Here is a 27384-nt window from a genome sequence, read left to right on the forward strand (position 1 = left end):
AATGGCAACTTATATTAGTGTATAGTTTTGGATCCTTAAACCCATTTAAACAATATTATTTTTAATACAACAACAGTTTTGTTATTCAAGCTATGAAACACAATAATTTACTTCCAATTTAAAAACAGGTTTAACTGAAAAATACACCATACTTCTGTAGCAAAAAATAAAAATTAAAATAAAAAAAAAAGCTTACAAATCAATAATCTGATACTTTCCCTGCCCAATGCATAGTAGTTACGCAAGTCAATTTCAGTTTTTCCCTTCACTGACGAAAACAATTAATTTGAACTTGCCAACGAATATTCTGAAAACAAGTTTTTTTGCTATTTTAATGCTAAACCCACTCTTTTTATTCAAATAACGCAATCAAACAAGCTCTCGGGCATACATTTTGCATTATTTAGATCCATTTAGAAAGCAAAAACTTATTTTTCAACTTCGCGTTTTCTTTTAACCTTGATGGAATAAAAACTACTTTCGCCAGACAAAATCAACCGATAATAATTTTTAAACGACTTTATAATATCAGTGCTCATTGGCAATATCTTTGCTCTAATATTCGAAATTTCAAGTTTAGTTTTGGTTTAACTGTTAGCATTTTCTATGAAGTTTTGTAAAATTTATTTCTTTTATTTATTTATTCATTAGAAATTATTTTTATATACCTATTTTATTTTATTATTATTTACTTATTTATTTTTGAAGGAGCGTAAATCAGTGGAAAAGGCCCTGAAAACATTTTCAGACTTTTCGAAAGAATATTTTAACTAGTAAATGAATACTCGGTTCAAATTCTGTTGATTTCCTAAAGTTACTATTTACCTTTATTTACAATTACAGTCCCTTAAGCGCCAAAAATTTGATAGTTTAAATTTTTACTAGTCTGAATTCTAAATATAGAACTTTGGAAACTTAAAGAATAGTCAACCTAAGTATTTCATATTCTTAATCCCATGTTATAAATAATGTGCGTTCTGGAAACTAGAAAACATTAATATGTCTATACTTTTGTTAAATGTGTTGGCAGTTTTTTTTTTAATCATTATTACCATTTAGAGATTCAATTTACTTATCATTTTATAAAAGCGGAATTTAAAACAAAATAAATTAAATTTGAAAATACTGGATAAAGTGAATACTTAGTTCCAAAAATCATCTTAAATAGCGAAACTAGCATGGAAATTTAGGACCTGTGGAACGCAGCACGCAAACGATCAGAAGTTTTTCCCTGCGAAACACTAATTTCTTTTTTTTTTAGTTGCTCTGTCTATGGCTGCGCAGATTTTTTATCAATAGTTTATCGTCATTACACTAGGTTTTTTTTTTTGAAATTGAGTGATGTTAGCACAAAAAAGTTTTAAAACAGATTTATTCACTTAAAATCAATACAAGTGAAGAAATAATCATTGTTATTCACGAAAACAAGCTGTGACCCAGGTCTGGATCTACGCACCCGCAGAAACCGCAGTGCAAGGTGAGGGCCAAACCACTAAGGGGCCCACGGCTCGAATAGCAAAAAAATGTTTAAGAAAAAAAACTTATACTCAAACTTTAAAAGTTGAAAATATTACAATTTATTAGCAAACAATATTACAATTTGAATAAAAAACGAGCTCAACACATATTGCTTAAGAACGTCGGCGGATCTTAACTGATAGAACTAACTTACCAGGAGCCGCCAAACGGGGGTTTTTAAAGCAACTTTTTTAAATGGAAAAAAATATATGTACTGAAAGCATATGAGAAAAATCATTCAATTTTTAAAATATCTTAATGAAAGTCACATCAGTCTTAAAAAATTTAAAGGGGAAAACCAAAATTTAACTTGATCAAAAGATTTAAGTTCATGTTTTATATTTTCACTTATATAAAAAACACACAGCACCAAAAATTAACCACAGTCAGCAGAGGAATAACATGAAATTCAAAATATGAATTCAAAAAGATCAAAGTTAACCAGAAATTCCGTTAAAGTGGTCGAAGCGTTATCCGAAAAAATAGTTTACCAGTTCAGGTGAACAAAAGTTGTAAGAAATACCAAACGAAAGTTGAATTATTTTCCGAATTAATCTGATTCCGTATATAATAAAAAACCTTTTCAAAACCAAGATCTACTAGGGCGAACAGTTGTGAGTTTTTTTTTTTTAACTTGAATAAAAGGATTGAATGAAATTTAAATGCTGTAAAGTCCCGAGAAATGAGTTTCCTTGGTGATATAACTTATAAATGAGTGTCCAAAATCAAGATTAAAAGTACCACATTACTACTCAAAACCTTGAAATAATTATAATAATAATAAATAAATAAGTAACATTCAAACAAATGAATTCAAAAGTACGGCAGAAATACTGAAGTAGTTTTAAAAAAAAAATCATTCGTGTAAAATATTAGTTATTTGTGGGGGGAGGGTACAATTCATCGGGCGGTTAGGGGCTCTGGTAATTTTTTGCAAGGAGACCCAAACTTTATAGATATGGGCCTGTTGTGAACCAAACACATTCCACAGCTCAGAGGCGTAGCTAGACCCGACTTTCGGGGTGAGGGGGGGGGTTACTTCTTTTATATATATATATATATATATATATATATATATAAAAACTTTTTTTACTATTAAAAAATAATAGTAAGAGGGAAGTGAATCTTACATACTTTGGAATGGGGTGCCCCAAGTTCGATACTTGTGTCAAACAAAAGCAAAGAATTTTTATTTATTTATTTATTTTTTTTAAATGTTTTGAAAAATCTAACTTTTTTTTCCTTTTTCCTCCATTTAAATTGGTGAAATTCACAAATTGAGTATTAGTTGCATTATGGATGAGTATTTCAAGTTCATGGTTAAAGGTCATTCAAGTTAAAAGCCATTTCGCTCTGTTATATGGTTTAGTACTGTTCTTTGGTCGCTCTCTTTCTTAAAATTGTGATTCCTTACAGAAAACCGCGATGATAGGAGTGAAAAGAAAGTTTAAGATTTTTTCAAGTGATGAAAAAAGGAAAATCCTAGAATATTGGCCAGATTAGATTTGCAGCAATTGCTAACCTCAAGAGGATAAACAATGAATCAAAAAAAAAAAAAAAAAGAATAAATAAATAAATAAAAAAAAATCAGGCACTAAAAAGCAAAAAAAAAGACTTTTTCTTGAAAAAGATATGCTTAAAGTTTCTTTTACTGTCAAAATGATTCCTTAAATTCGCAATTAAGCACTTAAGGGGAGTCAGTACCCTAAATACTTTCAAAATTTCAATTTTCTTTTATTTTTATATGTTTTGAAACTCCATTTCAATACTTTTTAACCGACTTCAAAAAGGAGGCGGTTATCAATTCATACCGTATGTATGTTTTTTTTTTTTTTGTTTGTCCACTCATAGCGTCTCACCTAGTGAACCGATTCTGATGATTCTTTTTTTAATGGATAGGGGATGGCTCAACTTAGGTCCCATTACTTTGTTTGACCATATTTGTTCTTTAGAAAAAAAGTTATGGGCAAAAAACAGTAAATTTTATGCACTTTCCCTATTAAATGATTTTGTAGCGAAGTTCGCACTTTTCATCCGTGGATAACGGTGGTTCAGTGGTAGAATTCTCGCCTCCCACACGAGCGACCCGGGTTCAAATCCCGACTAGGACAAAGTGAATTTTACTAAAATTTCGTTTCTACTGTTTCCCGTATTTTCTCGAATCTTCCATTAATTTTTGTATCTTTCCAAGTCTGGAAAGTTTCAGCACTTTCTCAAGTTGTATATAAGGAGATGTAACGTTCATTCGTGGTTCTGAATAAAGATCTCGAGTTGAGACTAACGAGTATTTGCTTCACTTGGCTTTCACATTGTCTTCGCTATCTTCATCTACGCGACAATAGGAAACTCATTGTTATAAAAGTTTGGTGCCATATAACAGTAACATTAATAGTAATTGTAATGATAATTTTGAATGAAGGCTTCTCTGAAGCAAGCATCAAATTTCTTCAAGGGATATTTCAATAATGAGGAATCTGGCGCTTTCGTCTCATTTTTGGCGTAAATAATTTTATTTTAGTAACCCTGCTGATTTATAGTAACCCTATGTGAATTATCAAAATCTTCCTTTCTTCAGTGCTATTGCTCCATAGTAGGGGTAAACCTAACCTGGAAGCGAGGTGATGCAGTGATTAGGATCTGCTTAGCTTTCACAATGCTACCATTAGGTTTGACTCAACTACTCTGTAGTATTTTTATCGTTATCATCTATGCCGATAACAGATGATCGGGGCTAAGTAAGAAAATACAGGATTGCATCATGAGCAACTTAGATGCTGTGGAATGTAAATTAGTTAGGAAAAATGTAATACTTAAATGGTTATAATTAAATTAACTACGCATGATTTCCAGAGAGGAACAAAGATGAGTTTTTAGTGCCAATCGCTTAAAGTTTAACGCGTGTCAAATTTTTTTTTTAGTATGGAGCATTTTTAAGAAAAAAATGTGAAGTTTCGAAATGGTAACATTATTTCTGAAATACCTACATTTACACTAAAAAGAATGAAATAAAAAAATTTTGAAAAAAAAAATAGAACCGACTTCAAAATTGCTCTAAAAAGTGAAAAATAATTTTATTCTTTAAACACCATCGATAATGCTTTTAAACATAATTTTTGAAGTTGGCGCAAAAACGATAGATAAAATCATTCACAGTCATAACTCAAATACAACTGTAAATTTAACCAGGACCAGTTTCTTCACTATCACATACATTATGCATTGATGACAGCATATTTGAATAGCGATATAAATGTTTCGTTCGTAACTTTGGATGCTTTTCTGAAAAAAATATGAACGAAGCATGGTTACACTGGATTTTACGTTTTGTTTTTGCGCCAACTTCAAAAATTATGTTTAAAAGCATTATCGATGGTGTTTAAAGAATAAAATTATTTTTCACTTTTTAGAGCAATTTTGAAGTCGGTTCTATTTTTTTTTTCAAAATTTTTTAATCATACAAACTTCTTGATCGTGCTCATATTAGAGAAGTAAGTCTAAATAAACTTAAAAAAATTATAAACCTATTTTGTTGAGGTATGATTTTCCCCTTTAAATTGCAATATCTCGAAATCGTATTTTTGAAACTAAATGTTCCTTTTTCTCCAAAACTAAATTGTGTTAGGCTTTGAAATTTTTACCACCTATCCCATACATCTAATTGCATATACTGAAGTAAAATATAGTGACACCTGTTTATAACGATACTGACTATAACGATAACTGTCTATAATATTTTTTTTTTTTTTTTGGCCCGAGCAAAATGTCAGCATGAATAATCAAACTGTCTATAACGATAACCTGTCTATTACGGTATTTTTAGGTCCAAACAGTATCGTTGCAGACAGGTTTTACTGTATTTCTCATATTCGATTTTTTTTTTATAGAGCTGATTTCGTGTTGCAAAATAGCATTTTTTGAAAAAAATACATTGACTTACACATTAGAATTAAAAAAAAAAAAAAAAAAAAACTAAGCTTTCTTACTGTAAAATTTTACTTCAGTATAGAGAAAAGAGTCTACTTAAGGTAAAGAAAAAAATTTCTCAATTGTATCTTTAATAGATTTTCAGAAAACCTGTGCAAATTAACACTGACAGTATACGGGGTTCTGACTCCCCTTAATAATGTAAAAATAGAATTCAGACCTAACAAAATTAATACGGGGTAATTTTGATCAAGAGCTGATATTGTCTTTAGTATGGATTTCAAATTTTCACCATCATATTCCAAATTTCTATAAAGTTTTTTAAAGCTCCCGTATCTTAAAACCTCTTTATCTCAATTTTTTCCTTCCTGTGAAATTCGAAGTATACAGATTCAACTGTATGTAATATTCCCACTGCGCCGCTCATAAAATTAAACATATTTAACAATTTGCAGAATCTATGACAAAAAAAGGCTACATATACGCGGATTTAACTAATCAATCTCATTTCTAAAGCGAAGTGTAAAATTTCACTCAATTATCAAAAAAAATGTCGCAGCAGAGAGAGGAGTGAGGCGTCTTTACGCTTGAGGGTCACTCATGGAGCTGATTTTCAATGGCACGGGGGGGGGGGAGCGAAGTGAATCTTTGACCATTATTATTTAGAAAAAAGTCGTTTTGATTTTTTTTCTTTTTCTTCTCTTTTTTTCCCTTCTCTTTTTTTCTCTTCTCTTTTCTTTCTTTCTCTCTCTCTCCTTTCTTTTGAGGCAAACATTTCGGGGGGGGGGTTGTCCCCAAAACCCCCCACTTAGCTACGCCCCTATCACAAGTCTATAAGGATGCAGCAAGCAACTTTATTTCCAGTTGCAAGGCATGAAAACGAGAATCAAAATGTACTAAGACACAGTCCGAAATATTTTTGTTGCTAACTTCAGAAAAATGTGCCAAATCGTGTCAACCTATGCAAACAATAGTCAAACATTAGATAAGGAGCAACTTTTGATTTTATTATGTGAAATACGAATTTTTTTTTTTTTTTTTTCAACTGTTATTAACATTTGTTTAGTTTATTTTACTTTATTTTAATTTTAATCAATATTATTTTGTTCGTTTATTCGTGTTGCACAAAAACATATTTTTCCAGACCGTTACTTTTTCTTCTTGAACAATGTTGAATAATTTTACAACCTTTTTTTTTCCAATTCTCTTAATTCAGTCATTTTTGTTTCTTCCCAAGAGATATGTACCGCCATCTATCGATAACATTTTACATTACATTTAAAAACGAGCCATAGCGAGTGAATGGTTTCGAATAGATCAAAATGCAGGCCGACCACCAAGGGCGGCCTAGGTTCCCCAAAAGGGCACCAACCTTGGTTACCAAAGGGCGCAAAAAAAAAAAAAAGAAAGAACGAAGGCGCACAGGTTTGAAAGCGTTAAAAAGAGAGAGAGAGAAAGAGAAAGTAAGAAATAAATAAACGAAGTCGCATAGGTTTGAGGGGGCAAAAAAAAAAAAAAAAATGCTCACAGGTTCAAGGGCTCAAAAAAGAGAGAAAGAAATGAACGAAGTCATGCAGGTTTAAGGGCGTAAAAATAAATAAAAAAATAAATAAATATATAAAAATTAAATAAAAATGAATGCGCGCAGAGGGCGTTCGAGGGTGCACAGACGGGAGGCCGCATCGGCCCGCTAGCTGGTGGGCCAGTTCGCCCCTGCCCCGCACAAACCTCAACCAACCAGGTTTGGGTTCTAGGGTGAGTTGGACCTAAATTTCTCCAAAAAAAAAAGTGGGTTTTTAATGATTTACGCTGAATGTATTTTGACGAGTTTTTATGCTTGAAAACTAGCATTTGATGCAAAAGCGACTGGCTTAGGGGCGGTAACTTACTGCTAGAAATACCCAATTTTTGCCTTCAATTCACGAGTTGAACCGCACCATGCTGCGGACACTCGCTGGTGAGATAAATTCACACCTACCCGTTTATTGGCACTCTCAGCTTCAATGTGATGACATCTGTTTCCGGCTCGGTATTCACTATTCCTGACTGAGGAGTTCTAATAAGAACGAAACTGCAGTCTCGGGATGTAAAAACCGGGCTGTCTGGTATATTGTATGTAAATGTAAATTGAGTTTGGAATGGAATGCAAAAGTAAATTGAAACAGGCAATGTTTTTTTTTTTTTTTTTTTTTTTTTTTCCAAGTCTAAAAAAAGGCATTATTTTGAAAAGAAAGAGCAATATGTTTATAATTCGTTCAATTTTGATCCAGTATTAAGAGAAGATCAGTGGCAACGATCAGTTCAGTCGTCTTTAAAGACGCATGGCGAAAATCAATATTTACTGAGCTGAGCTTACACTCAGAAGATTTTCTTTTTATTCAGACTGTTTGTTCAGGCTACTCTCTGTTTCATTAACACTTGAATAGTGACTTTAAAACTTGCATCTACTATGTTTCTTCGCGGATACATGATATAAATTCCATAAAACGTCCATTTCTTACCTTAGTATCTCGGAAAAATGTATGAAAAACTAGAAGTAAACCTCCTTTTAAATTTTTATTAGAAAAAACTTGCTAAATGAGAAGAAGTAAAATATTGTAAACCAAATTAAATGTGTGTCGAGCGACGAATTTGTAAACAAATCAAAAATTCAGTGAACATCACAGGAATATTACTTTAAAATTTGGAGTTTTATAATTTCATTGCCATTCTTCTGTTGCCTATTATTTGTAGGTCATTTTCTTTAAGTAAAGCCCTGCTAGCAATCAATGTTCTTTATTGTTATTTATTTATTTTTTAGTGTTGAGGATTAAGTAGGTTTATGTCCGTAAAGCTGTGTTTCGCAAATCATTAAAGCGATTAGCCTGCATCAACTTCTGAAACATCTAGTGCTGCTCTGTAGAGAATCTATTGCAAATATTGACAAACTAAAGGGGCGAGTAGATTTTTATAGCTAGTTCAAGGGCTAAGTATCTGGACAATGTTTCATTCTAAGAGTTTCATTTTTAATTTGATTTTTAATTTATCTGTTGTCTTTGTAAAGAGTTCGACAAAAAGACATTTAGTCAGATTTTATTATTATTTTTTTTCATTTCGTTTTATTTTCTTTTTCTTTGGGGGGGGGGGGGGATTTTCAATGTCCTTTTGGTCAAAAGGGCTCTGTTCGAGACAATTAAATCGCTAATCACTTAATAAAAATCCGTTACATCGAGAGACGTTGTAGCGAGAGTATTGGCGGTTTCTGTGCTACGTAGTCTCTACTCATCAAACAAAACCTTGCAAATATTTTACTTATTTATTGATTTTTTTATTAATATTAACTTTGAATGTTCATAATTAAGTAGCTTTAGGTCAACCAAGAATCTTAGCTCTAAAAACAGAACCCTTTTATTTTCAAAAAATTACTACTTATTACTATTATTTTATTAATATAAAGATTCTGACGGTTCAATAACATGAAGAAAAAATAGTTTATTAATTATTTGTATAGGAAAATTTTTGGAACACATTTTTAACTAAAGGGACTAACTTTGAAGTTTAGTAAAAAAATAAATGTTGGGTTCATGGCATGAGTTGCATAGAAAGGGAAGGTGCAGTTTCCAGACTACGTTGTTATTTTAAAGGTCAAAATTTTCATTTTATATATAGTCCCTATTCTTTAAAGAAAAGTGCTGCGAGCTTTCTCTTTTTAAATTTTTTGCATTATAGCTGGAAGGCGGAAAAAAACCTGCATTATAGGGAAAAAAATTAAAATCTCAAAATAAAGGAGCGACCGAATATTCGACACCGATCGTTTGAGGAGTTATCAATAGCCGCTACACTTTCTGAAGATGGTCATTTTATTTTAAAATTCAATAAATCAATACATATAACCAGGCCTTGTCTCCCGAGGCTGTGAACTTGGGAACGCAAGCTCAGAAAGATTTAGTTTCCAATCACCCCGTGAGATGAAGAAATGCGACAATAACCGAGGAATCGAATTTTTTCGCCGCTTAATAGTGTACTTTTTTTTTCTTTCTAAACTTTTTATCGCGTCTTAAATGCAAATTGCTACTTATATTCACTTTGTGGTTATGGTGAAATGAAACTCGTGAAGGATATTTTTGGGTACGCGTACATTTGGATTCTCATTAAAACAGGGAAAGGTAAAATAAATGTGCTCTGTGTTCTTTTTTTTTTTTTTTTTTTTTTTTTTTTTTTTTTGAGGCTGAAATCGCTGCATCGTGCTTTAAATTTGCTCGGTTTTTCAAAGTCCAAAAAAAAAAAAAAATTTTATTTTCTTAAATTTTCTTGTTGAAGTTTTTTATTGATGGCATTTACTTCGAAAAAAATCTTGGTTATTGAAATGGTCAAAATAAATCCTTATGGCGGTTAAATTTCGAGCATATATGAATGATTTCGAGATTGCGAAAGTAAGAAGAAAGGATTTAATTTCTATGCAGGTGTTATGATTACTTGCTATATATAGAATGCGATTCATAAGATGATTGATTAGCTTTGGTAACAGCTAACATATTGGTGGTCTACGGGGCCATCCTTGAATATCTTCTAGTTTCCTGATACAAACTCTAGACGAAAGTCTGAAACTGAATTTTCAACTTCTTGCTTACCGCTATTAAATGTCAACAGTTTGATGTGAGGCAGGGCAACAAAGGAGAGCGGGATTTTATTTTTTGTCTAACTTTTTCAAGTTTTTATTTATTTTTTTTTATCGCTATGTTTATTTATTTATTATTATTATTTTTAATTTCCTTGGATGGTTTGGAAATCAAATTAACTGCAATTTAATCCATACTTATTTTGCCAATATAGAATAATATGACATTTATTTATTTATTTATTTATTTTTTTGTCAAGATAATAAGTAATTTAAACCGACTGAACATTTTTTAAGATGAGGAAAATGCAACACTAAAAGTAGACCTTAACTAGACATGGGTGCATGCTAAGTATGGGATAGAAAACTAACAGCAAATTTTCTTTTATTGTATCCCGTCTCCCCCTACCTTCGTAACGTCATATTTCAGCATGATCATTCACATATCAAAGCTAAAATTGATCTACTCATTCTCGCTATTACAATTGTTTTTTAATTGAGGAATTATTTAATTATGCTAATACTCAACACCTCGGACCAGTTTTTATATTTATTATCATACTTAGTGGGATTCTTAAGTCAGATTACCGAAAAGACAGATATGAAAGACTCCATCTTCAATACATTTTTTTTTCTCCAAAGATAATAATACGCCGCACTATTAAGGTACAAAAACGGTGACTCAACAGTTTTCTCTCCGAGTTTTAAAAATTATGTTAAAAATAGTATTTTCTTCAGTGTGATTGGTCTCCGAAACTATTCTTTTTTTTTCTCATCTGTATTAAAAAATCCAATTTTAGAAATCATTTTTGTTAAAAAAAATAGTTGACTAAAATATTTCTTTCCTCAAAATTTTATGAAATTTCTTATTGTTAGGTCAAGAGTGTGAATCAGCTACTTTTTATCCTTTTTATTATTATTTATTTATTTTTGGAATGGCACTTTAATATTCAATTGCACTTCTGATTTTCGATTTTACGAATCCCTAATTTACGAACACTCACGGTTTTGCGAACAGTTTACCAGTTCAAAAAAGACTTGAAACAATGCAATTCTCCTTTTCAAGTTCTCAATTTTACAATGCTTTCGGGGTCGGAAGGAGTTGACATAAAAAACAAACATCAACTGTTTTCTATTCATAATGGCATTGTTAGATGGATTTTTTTACCAAAAATTACGGACGTAGATTTCTTTGAATCGGCATTTGTCGACATTAATTTACTTTGTTTTCATTCGGAAGATATGATTAAAACACCCCTATTTTTAAAAATTCATTATTTTAATTATACATTAATTTTTGGAGAAAGTTTCTTTGATGTCTCATGTAACCCTATCGAAAATCGAAGTGTGTTATTCAAAGATTATCAACGGTCATTAATTTTTTCCTCGTCATTACTTTTTACAAAAACAAAGAAAAAGCTTCCTTTAATCTAAAATGATAAAATCACCAGTCATCCATTTTTACAGGGTAGTCATTCTTTACATTACGAATGCTGTAACCTGAAATGCATCAACGAAATTCTTGAAACAAAAAAAAAAATCACGTACATTCCTGACTGCCAATCCAAATGGCTTAAATGCAATTAGACAGCCAGTGTTGTCTGTATTTTTTAATCCTTTTTCCAGGTCGCAGGAAAATGTGATGTTGAAATGTTGGGAGTATTTGGCCTTTTACGATGTTGATTGATGAGCTCAGCAAACGAAATACTGAAAGGCGAGCTTCGTGCGACGGAATGAACTAACTCTTCGTTTTTGGTTTTTTTCTTAACTTTGTCAGAAGTGCTTTTAGGCGCATTGAACATGTTGTTCACCTGCAATGTCTTTTTGTATACCAAACGAACATACTATAGTTAATTCTGCATAAAATATATCACTATGCAACTGAGATGAGTGGAAAACGATAGTTGGTGTTTTTTGACATGTGTCGTTTTGTTGCTTCGAAATAATTTATAGTGGGATGTCAAGCCAAAAGTGATTAACGTTGCTGATAGTTGCTGAAGTCAAGGCTGAACGATGAGAGAGTTAAATGAAGTACATAAAAAACCAGAAGCCAATGGATGAACAAAAAAGCACATATCAATCAAAGCACCCAGGGGTGCCTCCTAAGAGCAAGGGCGCACCCCCCCCCCCCCAATACCACGACCATCCTAAATTGGAAGCCCCCCCCCCCAAAAAAAGAGGAAAATACCCCTTAAAACACCTCCCCTAAAAATGGCGCAATCTGCGCCATGATCACCCCCCCCTGGTGGGCACCCCTGCAAAGCACTAAAGAAGTGAGATCAATCGAAGTATAAAACGACAAAAGCCAATCAAAACACACAGAGGTTTAAGCTAATCAAACCACAAAGTGACAATAATCATGATGTCAATGTTAGGCATGACCTGAGCACATAGGCTATCATATACATTCATTTCTTAGAAGTCCAAAAACTAAAAGACTTCGTTTTTTGTGTTAAGAAATTCATCATTATTTCGGTAAAGATATTTTCAAGCTTACCACAGGAAGGCAAGTCCTGTTTCGAGTAGGTGTAATTTGGAATCGTTTCGATACCTCGCTCATATATACATAAAATTTTTTGCACCAGGCTCGTCATTGCAAAGCGTTCCAGGGGAAGGGGAGATCTCTAGTCATCATATTTTGTAGAAAAAACGCAGTAGGAGAAATGTAAGTTTCTAAAATCTGCCTCCTCCATCTCCCCTTGTTCCCTTAAATGACGGGCCTGATCATTCCGCTGACAGCCCATGTTTGAATCCAAACTGAGGCATGGGTGTTGTAGGCCGAACCGATATATTACTCCTTCCAATCCTTTTTTGTATTATTTATTGAACAATTTAGATGTAACCTATACTTATTCGTCATGTTAACACATTTGCCAGAGTCATGTTCCATTAACGCAAAATTGACGCAATTGGAGAAGCGATGTTACTGACCAATAGCAAAAACATCAAGCTTTCATCAGCATTTTTATTTGAAAGAGGTACATATACTCAAATATTCTCCTTAATTCAATGAGCATACTTTCGGTATTTTTCTTGATTTTCGCTTAAGAACAACAGTGTTACTAGTTTCCATTTTCGTAACCTTTTGTGTCATTGAAAATTTTTTAAAAACTTTTGCTCACCTTATACGCAATAGAACGTTTCTACAGTAAATCAGAAATAAACTATCGAGTTCAGATTTTTAAAAAAATCGATTTACAAGTGCATTTAGGGGGGAAAACACCCCTTGTAAAAAATCAGAACGAGACGGTAACAGATTATTTTTTGTTCGATAGAATTTTTTTCAGAATTTTTTTTTTTAATTGTTGCCAAAAAAGTTAAAGAGTTCTACCTAAAATGATGAAAACGTATTAAAAACTGTTAAACCAAAAAATTTTAAACTGAACAGAACAAATTTTTTATTTATTTTAATATACAGGGTAAGCAAAAAGTCTTTGACACATTTTAAAAATTTATAGAAAAGTAATATATTGTATTACTTTATTGAATTGTATGCGGTTTGTGCCTAAATACCAGGGCTGCGGAGTCGGAAGAAGAATAGCCGACTCCGACTCCAGGATTTTGAAACCTCCGACTCTGGCTTTTTTATTAATTTTCATTTAATTTTTCAAATCCCCCCCCCATTATGGGAAGGGGGAAAACCCCCAAACAGAGATTGAAATATTAATTCCTTTTAATGAAATTTTCGCCTTGTATTTTATTGTAAATCTAAGATGCATACAACGTTAGAAATTCAATTTGAAAATCAAATTATCCAATGGTTGCGATTTCTAAAATGAGATTACTTAAAAATCCCATTTTTAAAAAAATTCAAAAGGATTAATTTGCTCCCCTTTAATGTTTATCAAATAGATGTTGATCAAATCCTGTGATTTCACTTTTTAAAAGCACGGAGAAGAGTGAGAGAAAGAGTTTTGAGAGAAAAAAAAAATTTTATGCTAAGTCAGAAAACTTTTCTTGAGAGGGGGGCGGTCTCCCCCTCCCGGGGCCACCCATCTGGTGGGTGACACCTCAACATAATTTCAGAGTTTAAAATGTGAAATACATTGAAAAATTTTCCCCGATAATTAATCTTAAATTTCATCGTAAAATTTTCAACAAAAATATTGCACAATATTGCGGAGAAATGTCAGGTACGACTTGTACGTCTGGAGTAAATTTTACACAAAATTCGGTGGTATACAGCTTTGTACTACTAGCTTTTACGATACCTACATTTCTTGGCTCAATTTTTAATTTTAATTTTATTGGTAGCTTCAGAATTAACCTTAATATCAAGATTTTAGGATTAACTACAATTATTGAGTGTTGTAACGAATAAATCATGTACTAATTCTATTTTTCACTTTTTAGTTATAACCAAGCTTTCTTAGAAAAGATTAGGTCTTTAGATTTAAAAAAAAAAAAAAAAAAACATTTTTTTTTATCGGATCTTTTGGATTTACGCTTTCGTACCAACACTTATTTGAATTTACCAAGCACCCTCAGAAGTTTCCCGACTTGCTCAAGCGATACATACATTCCTTTTACTATTTCATAAATGAGATCTAGGTAAAAATATATTAATAATTTTATTTGAAAGTGATTAGAAAATTTTAGGCAACAAAACTGTTTGCTGAAAGTTGCTATCAGTTAAATAAAGTTAGAAAATAAGCAAACTAGTAGACGGCGCGGCGTAGGTAGCTGTTACTGAAAGTTCGGTAACAATCAAGTCAGCTGGTTATCACAATGACAGTTATTTTCTTATTACTAGGCTTTTATACAGGTATTAAATTTAATTGGTAGTCAGTTTTTTTTTTTTTTTTTAATGCAAGGAGAGTCTGGAAATTGAAGAAAAGAAAAAAAAAGAAACCCGGAGTCGGCATATTTTTGAACGACTCGGACTCCTTTACTCCAAAATCGGTTCGACTCTTACTCTTCGACTCCGACTCCACAGTTCAGCTAAATACGTCATAGGTTCGAGAATGTTTTATGACATTGGTAAATAAAAAGAAATAATAACTACATGTTATCGCTGTATCATCACTGTAAGAATTTAATTTTTTTTTTTTTTCACGATGTCATATAAAAATCTTGAGCCTGTGAATTACTCTGGCACAAACCGCATATTGATCCGGCAATTTGTTGCTTTTCTATGAATTTTGAATTTTTTAGTTATGTATCAAAGACTTTTCGGACACCCTGCATAATTCTTAGAAGCAACGACAATCATATCCAAGATTCGAGAAATTTTATGTAGTGAAATCTCGGTCATTGGGAGGTCAGGAGTTTGTGTACCAAAGTTTAACTAAATCACAATAAAGTCTCTTAATAAATGAAAAGAAATGTGTATTTTTGTGTTGTAATAGCTGGCCTCATTCGCAGTGTAGTAGATATTTTCTTAAAAAAATCCTTTAAAAAATTTTTTGAGTTATCCAAAAGGAAAATGAGGTGGCATTTGTAAAACTTCAATATTTTCAAAAAATATCCTACTGCAGAATAACCTTATCGGGGTATACAGAAGAAATAGTGTATTTAAATGTACGCCTCGTTATATCTCTCATTCGGATATATCGCAATTTTCCATTGTCACCTGAAATTTTAAAAATGTAAATCTTGCTTTATATTTGAGACTTCTAAAGTAGACGCATTGCAAGTCACAGGAAAAGTCGTTTTTCTCCCCCTCTCCCTTTTTTTTTCATAGAAATGAACGAAACTTTTGTTTTCGACTCGTCTAAATTCGCTGCAGTTTAAGCAATACCTTTGTATTCGTATTTCCTCGAAAGACAAAAGAATGATTTTAAATTAATTTTTCTACCTTTAAGAAACAATTTCTGTAATTCGTAGAAAGTCGATCTTATATGATAAAAGGATTTTTTTTTTAAAGTTTACACTGAATGTACTCGTACGTTAAATGAATAAGAACTTGTAACGACCTCTGTTATTTCGCGCTACTTGGTTTTCGACCGACAAGCACTATATAACGAGGGGGTTACTGTATAACACTCTCGCGAGCCCGTCACACAAAAATGCTAAATCTTAAAACTCAATCCATAATATATCAAGCAAGCGAAGTCGCTCCTCATATTTTACAACCCATCACAACACAGCACATTGCTGTAAAATTCAGCAATTTTGATTCCAGACTCCATTAAAGTACCAAAGTAACCAAAACACTGCACCCACTCTTTATTTTTTTCTTCCCGTTGCCATAGCAACGAAGCAATCACCAACGCCCCCTTCCCTTTTTTTTTTTCTTTTTTTTTTTTTTTTGTCTTATGACAGGATTTTCGAGAGAAACATCTGAAAGGGAGGGGAAATGAATACCTTTCCTTTAATACCGTCGATCTCAAGGTATGGGGCTTGACCTTGAGGTAGGAAAAAGACAGGGGATTGCTTGCCCTCCAGGATTTAAGAGGGGGGCAACGGTAACTTTCTGGTCACGGAGTTGGAAATTGAGGAGTGTGAGTAAAAACAATACGAGCAGAAGAAAGAGGCTACTTTCTGATTAGGGTTCCTTTACAAATTTAAACTACTAGTTATAGAGTCGCACCTTCAAATATCCCTTCTGTTATGTATTTTTTTTTTTCTGTTTGGGGTTCATTCACAAATTTTCTTCAGCTAGTTATAGAACCTGATCCTTGATTGCATTTCCTCTTATAAAAAGTTTTTTTTTTTTTTTTTTACATATTGATGGTGCCTCCAATGTTAAATTCCTTCTTTTAAAAAATTTCTTACTAATATGATGCTATTACACTTTTACGTCTGTATTATTGTACATCGTACATAATTTTTTCCAATAAAAAACCGCTAGATAATGAGTTGTGGTGTGATGATATTGATAACTAAGTATTAAACCATAAAAAGTTTTAATATTTCACTGTAAACTTGACACTTTTGGTACCTACTGGAAGGTTGGTTATCTTGACCAAACATAAGTGTATTTCTAAAAGGAATCCTTTAAATGTTTTTCAAAATGCAACATTTTTGTTTTTAAATTAACCTTTTCAATAATTTCAGGGGTCAAGTTGGGTGATGTTCTTCTACTTATTCCCTATCAGAAAAGGGAAAAGAGATTTTTACAACATATTGGTCTATGTAATGGGTGCTAAATTAATGTGGACAATCAGAAAATTTCACGAATTGATTTTACATATATTTCACGTGATTACTAGTGGTTCAACTGATTCAAAACTTTATTTTAGTATGTAAACTGAATAATTATTAATTTTTAATTCGTTTTTTTTTTCTTTTTTTTGAAACAATAACGATTTCGATAACAGAGCGAAAATTCGTAAAATTTGCGAATCACCTAATTACGATATTCCAACCCTACCATTTTTTGGATCTAAATTCTAGCCTCAATATTGATTCCCACACCCACAGTTAACCAATAAGAAGCTTTTCTTGCAAGGTAACTTTTATTTCTAGAATAATTTAGTTTTATTGCTCAACAGTTATGGGTCGAATTATAAATCATTCTTCACAGAAAACATACAGCATAAAAACGATTCTATTTCTTACAGATCACTCACGAAGGAAGATAACAAATATTATCAGGCATTTTCAAATCAGTTAACGAAATATAACTTAATTTGCATATAAATTTCAATTTCTACAAAACGAAAAGGGATTTGCGACAGGAAAAGCATTACAACATCGTGTTCTGACTACGTAATTGAAAATATTTGTTCACAAAATGGATAAAGATGTGCTGCAAAGCTAATCCAATTCGTTCAAAGAATTGAATTGCTATTTCGAAAAGAACCATCTAAGACGGCTGGAAGAAGAACAAGCATCCGGGCATTTTTCTGCAAAAAACAAAACTTCTTGAGGCATTGAAGAAAAAATATCTGTCCAGGGCTCTAAAACATTAGCACATGATGTTTAAGAACTGAAATAAAGTATATGAGCGGCTTATGTGCATTCTTATTCGTTTTTGAGTCGCTTTTTTATTATTATTATTAACATTTATACTTCGCTAATTTTTACGTATTCTTCGCAGAGGAGTCCACATTTGAAATTCAGGGAGATAAAAGTGCTTTTGTGCGGTTACTCTCCAAAGAAAAGTCGCATTCAGATTGTGTTCTAGAAAGGTAAAGCATTCTATTTATGCAGTATTGTGCTCTCTAATCACTTCTAAAGGAGTTGGGTACCTTTATGTTGTGTATAAAACCATGAGACAAGACAAATGCAGAAAAATATCGCAAACTCGCCTGATACCAGAATACTTTGTTTTTATGCAAGATTCTGCTCCTTGCCATGACGTAAAAAGAAATTAAAAATTCTTAGAGGCTTGCATCCTCGTTTTAGGTTTGAGAGGTAGTTTCCTTGGTATTTAAGAGCTACAACGTTATAGGGAGTTGCAAAGAGTCAAATTTCAATAGAAAATATCCTGACCAAAACAAAACGAAATTTAACCAAATACTTAATACATGAACGGTCGACGTATATCTGTCAACTGGATGCTGAAAGTTTTGAGCTTCTCTATAAAGTGGGAAAAATCTGGTATTATTGTAGATGGTATCTGGTATAATCTGGTGAGCTTCAACGGCATCTCTTTTTTCACGAGGGAGTATGTGCGGGAAATATTTTCATCAGATATCGCTGATTTGTTCCATAGCAATAACATTTACGAGCAGAAGGATGGTGTGGCCATGGAGACTCCTTTGAGTCCTGTTATTGCCAACTTTTATATAGAGAAATTTGAAAAAGCGGCTCTCAGCTCCGCAGAAAAACAACCGACTTGCTGGCTCAGATACGTCGACGACACCTTTGTCATATGGTACCATGGAAAGACGAACTTCATCGATTTTTGACTCACATAAACGGCCAACATCAGAATATCCAATTTACGATGGAAACGGAAAACGATGGGAAGTTGCCTTTCCTGGACGTCATGGTCAACCGTAGAGTTGACGAAACCCTAGGCCATTGTATTTATCGTAAGCCTACACATATAGATCGCTATCTGCACAAGGACTCCAATGACCATCCGCGACAGAAGAGAATAGAATCACCTCATTAGAGTCATCGTGAACTAGTCTTTTATGATATACGTCTAAGCATTAAGTATTCAGAGAGATACTATTTTTTCACGCACTCAAGGTCAAACCTAGCAGATATAACGTAAGAAGTCCTAGAAACTGTAGTTATTTTACATACAATAGTTTGACGTTTTCATGCTACTTTTTCCAACTATCTGGAAATGGCAAATTTTGAACTAGTACTGCTTTCCCACCAACTGATTCAATGATGATTCCATGAATTTACATTAGGTTTTTTTTTTCTCTCAAATTATAAAATATCAATATCAGGAAAACATCAACAGTAAATCATAGATGTCTTAAACTCTAATGCAGAGATATTTTTGAAAACTTCAATTTTTCCTGACTTCTCCTAAATAAAACAGCGACAAAATTTTCATTTGAAATTATCACCTCTTTTCTTCCTAAAAATGTAGGTACCGAGTGATTCTAATGTCTCGTGGGAAACAATTTGACTAAATTTCACTTTACATTTTTATAGACATACATTTTTATTTTAGGTTTAAAAGTTTAAAATTTGCTGAGCTAGTGAAAGTAGGGTAAAAGTACCAAGCATTGAGTACACTTTTTTTTTTTTTTTTGCTATTCAACATGAACACGATTAAGAAAAAAGTATTAATATTGAGAGAAAAATGAAATTCAGGATTCTGAGATTAGGATCGTTTGGAGTTTAACGTTTAAACCAAAAACTTTACCTATATATTTTATTATTTCTTTTTTCAAAGATCGGGAAAATTCTTGTTTACACGGGTTGACTCATACACAGTGTACGAGAGATTGCGTCAATAAATACGAAACTGATTTATTTAAAAATATTGTTTTGTTTAAATAAAGCAATTTCTTAGTCCATAATTTTATAAGATTACATTCTTTGTTTTAAATTCGCTCTACAATTATATTTTTCTGTGCATAAAACTTCCCAAAAGGTAAATGAAATGCATTTCGTACTGATGATTGGAATCACAGCATTACGAGAAAATAGACTGAAAAAGTACAAACTGTGTAGTTCGGAATTTCAAATAATATAATTCCCTTTTTCACATTAGAAGCTTCACTTAGCATTGCATTCGACATGAAAGTTCTTTAAATCTCTAAGTTATAGTTCATTATTCTATGTTGTAAAAGTTGTATTTTTGTATAAATTTCAGAATATTTTCTTGCTTAGCGCTTTAACTACTCTTCTATAAGTTAAAGTAATGGACTAAATACCCCACGAAAAGATCGCTAATAAATCTGAGCTTATTAAAAGTTAAATCATAATACCTAACACAATCTTCAAATAAATTTTCTATGCTTATAAAGAAATTCACACGATTGTAATATTAATTGAACTAACTGTCAAACAAAAATTGTAATATTAAAGAAATAAAGATCTCTTTTCGCATAAAATTTAAATGTATTGCACGTTTCAATTGCAAATGCAAAAATGTTCTGTGCCAATAACTTCTATAAAAATGAGATCTAATTACAGAAAATTTGAAAGAAATATGCAATGCAAAGCTAAGCATAAAAATATTTCTAAAGATATAAAAATAATACATCTTTTCTTCCTAAACAAAGATACTAGTATCTTCGTAAAAGTCTACATGAGTTAAATGTATAGCACGACTTTTTGTCACTTAGTTCACGGACCTGTAGTAGGTGACGCTGTTGCAGCGGGACTGAAAAATAGCTTATGAGATTAGTCTCTGTTCTATAGATACTCTGTAATTCTGTAGACTCCTATATGGGGTACCATAACAATAACAAGGAGAAAAAACTTCGCATTTCTGAAACCAATAATTTACACTTCACACAAATGATATGTTTTTTTTTTTGATTGCCAGTGCAGACTATATGAGCCTATTTCAGACATTTTTGACATCGAAATCACAGTTCACCTCCCTGATCGTTTGAAAATAACCAGGTACAATCAAACACACAGCACCATTTTCATCTTGCCCTTCGCTTCTCATTCTTCCTTTTCTTACGAAAAAGAAAGCTGCTTCACCCCGTCTTGCGTATTTTCCAAGATATTGCGTCCTACACCATAATGAACTTTCTCCAAACTTAATTTTTACTCTCAGTCACATGTAGGGGAATATGGGGCAAAGTTAAATAGCGGAGCTAAGTTAAATAGCGGAGCAAAGTGAAATAGTGAAATATTTTGCTTTTTGCTCTACATATCTGGTATTATTTTAACTATGTAGTACCATATGCAGTCTATTCCAATCAGGCAAAAAAATACCGCCGAAGATTAAAGCATTTGGTCATACAGGCAATTTAAAAAAAAAAAATACTCATATTTTAATATTTTGTCGTAAATCAATGATAAAGTTCTTATTATTAACCTTTTAAATATTAATTGAAACCTCCTAATATTCAATGCAGTATTAATGTAGTTAATATTAAACTTTTTCGTATTTTAAATAAATTGTACAATTAGTCCAGTACATGTAGGGCAAAGTGAATAGAGCAAAGTTAAAAAGTTTGTTTCATTTACTCACTCACTAATTCAAGATAAATCACTTACATATTCATTTATTAATTAATTCATTTACATTCCTTCATTTAGTTATTCACTTTTTTATTCATTCATTTACTTATTTTCTTATTCATTCCTTCTCTTACACGCTGATTTATTTTTCTTCATATACTACTTGATTTGTAAAAAAGCAGTCGAAAACTTTGTACTATGGAATGAGTAAAAACAACAACGTGCATAAAGTACAAATTAAGTAATAAAATAGAGTTAAAAACTCAGCAAACAGCTGTTTCGGGGCTGTTATTATGCAAGCCCCTTCATCAGTGCATAAAAGAAGAACGAAAAGTCCACACAATGTAGACCGAACGACAAATGAAAAAAAATGAAAGGAAGCAAAGTAAATAGACATGGAAACCGGAAACACATGCGTCACAGAACAGCAACGACACCTACAGTGCGGAAAAACGTCACAAACAGAAAAATGTTTTTAAAGATAAGATTTCCAAACACTGGGAAAAGGGGGAGTACTCGACAAATCATTAACTACTGAAGCAGAATTTTTCCAAATGTAATAGGATTCCCAAAAATCTAAATCATAAATCGAGGAATACCCACATGAATAACCTTGGCAGAAGAAAAATCGAAAATATGATTGAAAGACCAACAGTGTTGTGCATTAGAGGAACGTTTTGAATCTTGTTTCTTGACATAATTTTCATGTTCCTTATTACGTAATTTAAGAGAACGTCGGGTCTGTCCTATGTATGTCATTTGACACTGACAAGAAATACTATAAATGCCCTATCGGTCAAGTTCCGGAACCGGGTGTTTTAGTTGCGAAAATTTAAGTTTGTTGACAGGGGAAAATGCAACTGAAAAATTAAACTTTTTTTAAATTCTTGCGATTTGAAGACTGATTCTTGGAAAAAAAGGTAAAACAACCAAATTAGAGTAATTCATCTTAGACAGTGCTTGATGTTTATTAGTATAATTGATAAGTTTCCTGTGTATGGTGTCAATGATGTCAATTGTAAACCCCCGATCTAATGCAACACTTTTTAAATAATTCAATTCTGCAGCGAGTAAACTGGAATTATAACAAATCGTTAAAGCCCGGAAAACAAAAGTTCTGAATGCCGCTAATTTTTGTTGAGGGGGATGAAGAGATAATTTATGTGGGGGAAGAGTGACAGCAAAGGGTTTACGGAAAACAGTAGTGATAAAATTATTGTATGAACGAGTGATGGAAACATCCAAGAAAGAGAGATGATTGTTAGATTCCATTTCAACGGTGAATTGAATATGTGGATCAATACATTTTAAAACCGACAAAAGACTATCATAGTCACGGAAAGACGAGTCCAAAAGAACAAAAATATCATCAACGTACCTGACGTAAAATGGAATCTGTAAAATTTTAAACAATTTAACCTCAAAATAGTGCATATAAAAGTCGCTTAAGATTGGACTCAACGGGTTACCCATTGCGAGACCCTCGGTCATTCGGGAAAAAATGTTGTCGAAAATAGAAGCATTTTGTTTAAGCAGGACCTAGTTAGCTTACACAATTCATCGATCTCAAAACAAGAAAAATTATGTTCAACCAATTTCATTTTAAAACAATTCAACGCCCCTTCAACTGCACGTTAGTGAAAAGAGATTTAACGTCGAAAGAGGTCATGACATTATCTTTTAACTGAAAATAACGAAGTTTGTTAACAAAATTCAAAGAATTCCGAACAGCTGGTTGTCAATTACAGAAAATGTAATCCTTCGACAGCAATTCTACATCATCCCTTAACGAAATCAGACAAGTTGAAAACTATATTTGGATTACTATGTAATCTGCAAACTGGCATTTATACTTCGATACTTGTCCACCTAGTTTGTATCATCAGCTTCTATCGAAGTTATCTTTAACCCTTTCTTCGTAACTAAAAAGCTCTAATCATTCTTCGTTGTAAAATGAGCCTCATCTGTACTTACAGCAAAAAGATATTTCTGTACCTCAGAGCCAGACTAACGTAAGTTCAAATATTGCGATTTTCTGTTTATTAGTTCATTGCATGTAGAACCTTATTCAGCATCGAGCCATGCAAACGTAATTCTAATAATAATAATAATAATTTGCTGTTATTTATCAGTGTTAAAAGAGTGCGTGTCCTGCTTTTGCATGCGCGAAACATTTTTTCTCTCTCCTGTGAAGTAACGATTATATGATTTCATTAGTCTGGCTCTGAGGTACAGGTTTTATGAAGATCCGGAAACAAGCTTAAAATACTTTCGAGTTGCTTTTCCGCATTCAATTTATCTCAAAATTGTGTAATCATTTATTGGATGCACTCTAACTATAATTAAGATGATTAATAATTAAGATTATTTCCTATATAATAATATAATTTTTTCAAGAATACTTAAACCGTGCGTTGGTGCTAGGTATATAGTTTACTTAACGTTATTTCCTGTAGAATCTCATGATAAAATCTTTGCAACTTGTGAAATTTTAAGAAGGAGCATTTTGTTTTCATAACACTAGATTCAACATTTTCCTAAAATCGAATAATAGCTAATTAGCTCCAACAGGTGATTCAAATCAAGTTAAATTTGAAATAGAGATTTGAAGTAGGGGAAAATGGGGAAAAGTGAATTAGCGGGGTAAAGTGAAATGGTGAAATATTTACTCTGCTTTAAGTTCCACCTATCTGGTATTATTTTAACTATGTAGTCTATTCCAGCCTGGAAAAAAAATACCGCCGAAGATTAAAGCATTTGGTAATACAAGCAGTTTTAAAAAATTGATACTCATATTGTAATATTTTGCTGTAGGTCAAAAATTATTTTTGTTACTATAAAATGATTAAGTTCTTGTTATTAACATTTCAAGTATGAATTGAGGTTTCCTAATATTCAATACAGTAAAAATTTAGTTAATATTGAGCTTATTTGTATCTTAAATAAATTGTGCAATTAGTCAAGAACATACGGGGCAAAATGGATGGAGCAAAGTGAAATTGTTTCTTTCATTTACTCAATCATTTAATATAAATCACTTACGTTTTCATTTATTAATTAATTCATTTACATTCCTTCATTTAGTAATTCACTTATTTATTCATTCATTGACTTATTTTCTTACCCATTCATTCTTTTACTTGCTCATTTATTTTTCTTCTTATATTAATTGATTTATATATTTAGTTATTCGTTTATTGATTCATTATCTTTTCATTTAACCTTTTATTTACTGACTATTTTCATCAAAAAAAGTTTTATAATTGAATAGAAAATATTTCATTAGAAAAATATTTTATTTTCACTTTGCCCCATGAAAAAAAAAGAACTTTTTTTTTTTTGAAGACTCAAATTTTCTGCCAAAAATAAAAAAATACTGTTTCAAAGCAAGTTTTATTCTAAAATACAATGATATTTCTTTATGTACTGTAATTTTCAAAACAAATTTCCGATTTGATCATTTTGAAAAAACTCTGTCATCTTAACCATTTCACTTTGCCCCACATTCCCCAACTATAAATAACTTGGATTTATTATTTAACGAACATGAAAAAATATTTCTTTCACGACTTTTCAATATGCATTTGAAGTAGAGGCAAATAAAAGAAAACTCCGATCTCTTACACCTTATTTTAAGAGTTAACATTAAATAAGCGTCAAACTTAGGTTTTGATATTTCTTTTTATTTTAGAAAAAAAATTGAATTCAGTTTCTACTTTATCCGTGCGAAAAGGTTTTAAATATATAGAAACTAGCTGTACCCGACACGCGTCGCTACGCCAACAAAAAAATACATCATTATACTGATTTTCATGAAAATCGGTTGAACGGGGCAGAAGTTGCTACTCTGCAGTGCCACCTGGTGGCGAGTGGCTTCAATGAGCATATTATGCACCTTCTCCGTGGAAAAATACATATATATAGCAATTTTCATAATAATCGGTCCAGATATCAAGTGAAGCCGTGACTATACTCAAATTTTGTACTCACGCAGTTTGCAAGATCAATCAATCGCTAAAAATATCAAATAGAAAAAGTTTTAAATCCCCCGTTGCATGAAAAGCCATAAAACAATAAAGAAAGAATTTATTTGTTCAAGCTCAAGAAAAATGGCAACAACTAACTTCTTATCAATGAGATCTTTCACGCGAATTAATTTCTGCAGCCGATAATTTTATTCGTTTTTATCCAATGGATTGTGACTTAAATTGGAATAAAAAAGGAACTATCGATCGGATTTTTTTCGAACTGGTCTATAAATATTCCCAGTACCAAAAATAATAAACGGTGAAAGTTTCAGCCAAATCTGCCGGGTAGTTTTTGAGTTCATGGATGATATACAGACAAACATTCATTTTTATATATATAGATATGTATTGTTAAGCTTGCTATTTTATTACATCCTTTGCGTTAGCAACCATAAAGACTTGAAATATACTTTCTTCGGCGTATTGTTTGCAATGCACAATGCAACTTCTCAAGGTAAAATTCTACGCTTCTTTTGAAGAATAAATCAAACGCCAAATACGCCACCACACTCATTTTTGTGCTGCACACAGATCTCCAGTTAATAATATCCTTCCTCCAACCTAAGCCAACTTGGCTCCATATTTCCATTAAATTCTATGAGCAACTGTGCCTATTAGAGTACTGCACAAGAGCAAGCATACTAGCCGTAGCCAATCAGCGAGAGCAAAGCTAACAATACAAACTTTTAACTTCTTTTTGCAAATCCAAAAGAAATGTCCCTGTCATCAAACCCTGTAATCCCAGAAAAAGCAATGAAAAGAACTCGATTTCTTTTCGTCTTTGAAATCTTAGTTATTATTTAACTTACAACTCGTCGGCCTGCTATTTTCCGGCAAGTCGGGAATTCCCACAGTTTGGGCAACACCCCCTATAGCAAAATTGTTGTCTGAAGACAAGGGAAACGGAAAGATTGAGTAAAACTAGTAATAACAGCAAAGGTAAAAATTTTCTATCCCGGATCTAACTCAGGATATGAAATTACACGATGAAGTTCAAGGCAAATGCGATTCATTCTTTCGATGAGGTAATTTTTGGATATTGTTACAGCAGGTAACTAGCAGCATTTTAATTTGTGGTTGGATTTCGGACAGTTTCGACTTTTTCCCCGCCTTTTCAGACTTGAATGTCAATTCCGTTATTTGCAGTGAAACGTAATGCAATTCGTAGTCCATTAATCAATGCCTGAAGCTACAACGGTTTAAAAAAAGCTATCCGTACTCAAGGAACACGATTCAGATATCATTAAATGTTAGAAGGTTTTTTTTTTATATACTTTTATGTTTAATAATCAGCTTGCATTTCCCTCAAATTTGTAGAATTGTAACCGCACGTTCTGTCTGGAATCGCTTAATGGGTTATTTGGAAACTTGTTTTGCGAAAAACGTTCTAAAACCTGTAATGTCGTGACGTCTCCTAATTTTACTGAATGGAATGAAGTTGATTTCTAAATCTATTACAATATTGTGAACAGAGATTACTACAGATTTGGAAAAATAGAATGTTCCACATTTATTGAAAATGTTTGTTCGAAAGAAGACACAAATACTTCTAATTATATTTAGAAGCGATCTGCGTCACCCGGTTTTGTACGGTCTATCTTGAGAATAAAAGTTATGTCAAGTGACTCTTGTTCAACAATCAGACTTAAAAAAAAAAAAAAAAAAAAAAAAAAAAAAACTAAAATTTCCCGATAAAGCCTCACAACAAAATCAAAATTTTATTTGTTCATATTCGAGGAAAAAAAATGGCAACCGATCTTTCTTCAGAATGATTTTTTTTCACGCTACAAATTTTAATAAAAGCATTGTTCAACA

This window comes from Uloborus diversus, chromosome 10 (genome assembly GCF_026930045.1).
Source record: "Uloborus diversus isolate 005 chromosome 10, Udiv.v.3.1, whole genome shotgun sequence".
Classification (NCBI taxonomy): Eukaryota; Metazoa; Arthropoda; class Arachnida; order Araneae; family Uloboridae; genus Uloborus; species Uloborus diversus.